Source organism: Lepus europaeus, chromosome 18 (assembly GCF_033115175.1).
Source record: "Lepus europaeus isolate LE1 chromosome 18, mLepTim1.pri, whole genome shotgun sequence".
NCBI classification, from domain to species: domain Eukaryota; kingdom Metazoa; phylum Chordata; class Mammalia; order Lagomorpha; family Leporidae; genus Lepus; species Lepus europaeus.
Window position 1 is genome coordinate 32,169,527 of NC_084844.1, and position 6,404 is coordinate 32,175,930.

Consider the following 6,404-nt stretch of genomic DNA (forward strand, 5'->3'; position numbering starts at 1 on the left):
TCATGAGTGGCTAAAACCACCCTTAACCAAAGAGCAGCAAATCCAATCCAGCAGTGCGGGAAATGGTGACACACCGGGACCAGGGGTTATTCCAGGAATGCATGGTCGGTTTGATGTTCTACCTGCTTATTCATCACATTATCCAAATATAGAAGAAACAGGATCACTTGCTAGAAAGAAACATGCTTAAATAATCAAGAGTACCTCAATAAAATATAATCATAGCCGTTATGGAGAAAGTAAGAACTCTTAGACTCTACACTTAGGGTTAAGAGTAGGCTCATGGTGTGGGAGGTGGACACCATGGTCTTTCCCACACTGGAGCACCTGAGGTCAGGAGGCCTCCATCCCGGGCCCTTCCCCATCTCTGGACAGTGGACGTCCTCTGTCACTTAGACTTCCCAGGCCGTCCTTCAAACAGGAGCAAGAACCGATGACCTTCCCACGGGGCTGAGGACTCGAAGTTGGATGCTAGAGCCACAGCCACAGTCTGAATTTCAATTCCACGAGGGTGGCACTGGTGGGAATAAAAGGCAGATTGTATCTGCAGGCAAAGGAGGTTTATCACTCTGCTCTCCCAAGCTCCAGCACAGTGGGAATCTGCTTAACACTGCTAGCCATGGGCCAGCCTGGGCCACATAGCTCCCTTGTGACCAACGGGGTCACCTTTGGCTTGAGGACATTGTTCTACTGGGTTCCTGATCATCGCACAGCCTCCAGCCCAGGGGCAGTCCCTGGCCCTCTGGAAGCCCGTGGCAAGGGCTAACATGTGTGGTGCCCATTCCTGCCGACATCAGTGTGTTTTGTATGTGCTTCATTTGTGCCCATGGTATCCCTGCTACAAAGGTATTCCTGGGCTCTGAGTTTCATCCATGAAGGCACCACACTTCTGGCAGGAACTGGCCTCGCACCACGTCACCCCTGCATAAGGCAGGCCTGTGGCTGACTCCCATGCCCTCCTTCAGCACTTGGTCTGTTTGACGGCAAGTGTCCATAAACACTGCATGCCGGGCCAGCGCTGTGGCGTAGTGGGTAAAGCTGCCACCTGCAGTGCCAGCATCCCATATGGTTCAAGTCCTGGCTACTCTACTTCCAGGCCTCTGCCATGGCCTGGGAAAGCAGTAGAAGATGGCCCAAGCCCTTGGGCTCCTGCACCCATGTGGGAGACCCGGAAAAAGCTCCTGGCTCCTGGCTTTGGATCGGCTCAGCTCCAGCTATTGCAGCCAATTGGGGAAAGAACCAGTGGATGGAACATTCTCTCTCTCTCTCTCTCTCTCTCTCTCTCTCTCTCTCTCTGCTTCTGCCTGCTGTAATCTGCCTTTCAAATAAATAAATCTTAAAAAAAAAAAAAAACTGCATGTGATCTGATGAGCCTAAGTGTGGCCCTTTGGTCATCTTCAGTGTCTTTCCAGCCCTTCTAACCTATAAACTCTGTTTATAAGGGAATATGGGAAGAGAATTCCACCTTCTGGCCTGAGTCACTGGCCACCTCTCCCACAATAACTAGGTTAGAGGGCATTTCATAGTGTTTATTTCCTGGACACTGCTCCACTCCTCCCTTGGGAGGCAGCATTTTATATTGAGAAACGTTTGTTTCCTAAATCAGGCCGGGTGCCAGTATCCATTGTTATTTAGCTTCTCTAAGCCTCGGTCTTCTCTCTAGCGTGAGCTCCTTTCCCCTCCCTCCAGGAGTAACTGTGAGGATTAAATGAGACGCCATGCGCGAGTTTGAAGTCAGGCAGCTCTCACTCAATTCCTGGACTCCCCGAGGGGCTAAGGGCGGTGAAGCTCGCGGATCTAAGCTGGGATAGAGCAGTGCGTGATCAGCTTGTGTTGCAGGTCTCTGGTTGCTCCACCGAGCTTGTGACCCCCTCTTTGACGGGCCAGGAACCGGAAGTGAGTGCGTGCTGAGATGCTCTGACGGTCTGTCTGGGGTCTCACTTGGTTTGATCGGAGTGTTGGGTTCCTGTGAGGCATCTGAAAATCCAACCATAGGAAGTTCTCTGCAGAGGCGAGCGCTGCGTTCTGAGTCTGGGGACCTGGGGCCTGGGGAGGCCGGCCTGACCCACACACCACTCCCTTACTCTAGCGAGTAAAGCTGTGAGCAGTGGACTTGCAATCCTCAAAGTAGGAACAAAGGAACTGGAAGCTACAGGGGGGAAGCTAAGGGCATCAAAGGCACTGGGGAGAGGCGGCTTGGTTTCCCTTTCACCTTATTTTTTGACTGGTTGAGCGTGGAAGAGAAAAGAATTTATGTGAAATGTCTATGCTGGAAACCCAGCCACCAGCCCTGTTTGACATCAATGGTTCTGCCTGACCCTCAGTCTTCTATCGAAGCAGGAATCAATCACCAGGGGCTGCAGCCGCCAAGGCTTGTGGGATCTAGGCCAGCGACGACGGTGGAGGTGTAGGCTCTGTGTACATGAACGAGCACCTGACCACAGGAACGGGCCCCGTGGGACACAGCTGATTTTCCCAGAAAAGATAGAAAGTCAGACTTTTTCTGGGACATCTGGTTTTAAAATGTTGGTTGGCAACCTATTGACTACTTCTAGCCTTCCATGGGGTTATATGCTGATAGTGGGGAGGTTGAGTGGTGAATGCATATTAATGTGTTTTCTTCCATTTGGATTTTCATAAAACTTTATGGTTTATCAGATAGGGCTCAGGTTTCACATAACACTTTGTGGCATATAACTTTTATTCATTTTAGTTGGTATTAGAGGGAGGAGATTCTATGATTCCAGGTTATTCTGTAATCTTTACCCAGAAATCTGTTTTTACAAAATTTGTCGAAATAGCTAAGTTCACAATCACTTGCCTGCTTTTTTAAAACACTGACAAGCACGACATCCCTTTTCCTGATGCATGATTTTGAACATGAGTGATACATGGCCATGATGGCCACTGAATGAACTTCACCAGGAGGTCTCTCATATTAACTAAACAACTGCGGTTACACTGGGACATCAGAACATGGAGAATGGATCAAGGCTGCTCTGACCGGAAGGTGTAGGTTCCTGTGTTGTTCTGTGTTGTTTGCCTAGAGGTGTTGAGTGACAGTTTTATAGTGCTATAGTCCTAGGTTCCAATCCTGGCTCCACTACTTACGAAGTATATCTTTTGGCTACCATGGCTGTGTGACAAATTACCTGGGAACTTAGTGGCTTAGAAAAACATTCATGGGGCAGGCATTGAGCCTAGTGGTTAAGATGCTCATGTCCTACATCCAAGTGCCGGGGTTCAACACCCAGCTCTGGCTCCTGATGCCAGCTTCCTGGTAGCGGACCATGGGCAGCACTGGTGACGGCTCACATAGTTGGATCCCAGCCACTTATGTGTTCACAGCTCCTGGCTCCAGCCCTGGCCCAGCCTTTTGGGTGTCAGGGGAGTGAATCAGTGGATGAGATTCATTCTCTGTCTCTCCGTCTCTCCGTCTCTCTGTCTCTGTCTCTGCCTCTCTCTCCCTCCCTCCCTCTTAAATATATAATTTTTTAAACAAAATGTAAATTAAAACAAGGAGGTAGATTCTTGGAGAGCAGAATGCTAAGGTGGAAAAGCTGAGAGCCGGGGCCTGGGCGGGCACTCACTGTCAGAAGAGCAGACAGGCGGAGTCAAAGAAGAGGAAATGACAAATAACCAGAAAAAGAAAGCAGAAGTGAGACTCGAAGCAAACAAGAAAATGAGAACATCAACATGCAAGGAGTGGTTCTCCCATGAAGACGGCCACGGTGTGGACGGTGTGGACCCTTCCCCTCCCAGGGAGCCAAATCACACGCAGAAAACTCCCCCCGGATGCAACTGCTGGTGTCCCCTGAGACCCGGGATTCTCAGAGTGCTGCTCCCAGACCAGGAGCACCAGCAACACCTGGGAACTTGCGAGAACTGTGAATTTTCCAGCCTTACCCAAGACCGGTTGAATCAGGAACTTGGGGCGTGGGGAGGGAGGTGGTGGGTTGAGCACACAAATCTGATGTCAGCCCCCAGGTGTCTGGGGTGTCCCTGACATCTGAGAGCCAGCACACTAAAGCCCTCGATGCCAGAGACTTTGCACGTGGGTAGTTGGGTGGGGGACAGAGAGAACCAGTCCTCCCAGCAAAGCCAGGGCCTGTGGTGGGTGCTGAGGTCCCCTGAGGGGCGCTGAGGATCTTCTCTGTGGCAGCTGCAAGAAAGGACTCTCCCTCAGCTGTCAACCAGAGGATGGATCCAGGACATAAAGGCTAAACTCAGCTCGGAGACACTGCCATGGAGGACCCCTGGGAAGGATCCATCGTCTTTTTGTCCCGTTCTCTAGCACTCTGGGAATAGTCATATTTAGCATAGAATTTGTTTGTTTGTTTAAGATTCATTGATCCATTTGAAAGGCAGAGTTACAAAGAAGACAGAGAGTCTTCCATCCACTGGTTCACTCCCTAAATGGCCTCAGTGGCCGAGATGAGCTGATCCAAAGCCAGGGGCCGAGAGCTTCCTTCAGGTCTCCCATGTGGGTGCAGCTGCCCTCCCAGGCACATCAGCAGGGAGCTGGATCAGAAGTGGAGCAGCCCGGACTCAAACCCAGCACCTATATGGGACGCCAGCACTGCAGGTGGTGGCTTTACCTGCTACACAAGGCACCCGCCCCCAGCATCAGGTTTTAAACTTTACTTGTTCCCTCTGTTATAAATTCCTCTGGCTGACCATCTGCTACACACCCTCGGCTCATGTGCCACCTTCATCCAGCGTTTCTTGGGCACCTCCTATGCCCCAGGCTCCTGCCTTCATGGAGCTCACTCTCTAGTGGGAACAGAGAAAAGATGAAAGGAAATGTGGCCTTTCTCACATCCAAAACCATCCAAAGCCCAGACCCATGGCGACCCCAGGGCCTTCACTCCGCCTGTGCTTTGCATGGTCTAGCCCCTCCTCCTCTTCTCTCTGGATGCTGAGCAAATGTGAGCCCATCAGAGGGACCTTCCTCAGATAGACCAGCATACACTGGTACCCTTCCCTGGCTTCAGCACCTCCATAGCCCCCGTTGCTGTCTCTGTGTGTGTGTTGTCAGGTCTCTGCCCTGCAGTAGAGACCCCAGGAAGGCAGGGCTGCAGGTTTCTTGTTCAGTGCTGTGTCTGCAGCATGGGAACAAGTGCCCAACACATAGTAGGTACTCAAGAAGTATTCCCCCTGGGCCAGCATCATAGCACAGGGGGTTAATCCGCCGCCTGCAGTGCCTGTCCCATATGGGTGCCGGTTCATGTCCCAGCTGCTCCTCTTCCTATCTAGCTCCTTGCTAATGCACCTGGGAAAGCAGCAGAAGATGGCCCAAATCCTTGGGCCCTGCACCCACGTGGGAGACCCAGATAACACTCCTGGCTCTTGGCTTTATTGCAGTCATTTGAGGAATGAACCAGCAGACCAACCTCTCTATGACTCTGTCTCTGTTCCTCCCTCTCTGTGCAACTCCGCCTTTCAAATAAATAAACCTTAAAAAAAAAAGTCTTCACTGAATGAGTAAGTCACGCCTCCAGGGAGGAGCCAGTCAGTGGTCCGAGTTCCAGGCAGGGAACCACAGAGGCATACTTGGGGCAAGGGGAAGGAAAAGTCGCACAAGGGACAGCCAACCTAACAACACAGCCGGAAAGGACCACGCACCCCCCCGCCCCCCGGGGAGGCCACGCACACCCCACCAGGTGCAGCAAACCGACGGCATGGCATCTGCTAGGGAATGCAGGGGCATTATCCCCCACACAGGAGAAGGAGACACTGAAAATACAAAGAGAGCTCTGCGGACTAGAATTCCAGCCTTGCCTAGCTTTTTTTTTTTTTTTTTTTTTTTTTTTTTTTTTTTTTTTTTTAAGATTTATGCGTTTGTTTGAAAGGCAGAGCAATAGAGAAGAAAAGGAAGAGATCCTCCGTCCACTGGCTCACTCCCCAAATGCCCAAAACAGCCGGGGCTGGGCCAGGCCAAAGCCAGGAGCCAGGAACTCCATCCAGGTCTCCCACATGGGTGGCAGGGGCCCACGCTGAGCCACGATGCCAGCCACCACCCCCACCCCATGCTTACTTTCTCTCTCCTTTTGGTCTCTACCTTGCCATAAGGCTGGAATGATCACTTCTAAGTCTTCTCTCCCCCAGCACAGCGCACACACTGCTGCTTCCATCCATGGACAGCACTACCTATCCTGCCAACCTTAGTTTCTGGTTGTTGGCTGCCTCCCCAGCTGGTGACAGGTAAAAGGTCATGTGTCATTGTCAGGGCATCTTTTACATATCTCTGACTTGAGGCCTACTGAACAGTTAGGCACAGAGAGAAATGTCTCATGATGAGTCACGGGAACAGGCAAGAAAAAGCAAAACAGAAACTGCTCCACCTTGAAGGCGAAGCTCCTGTCCACAGGACAAAGTCCAAAACTACAGCACCCCATATTGGG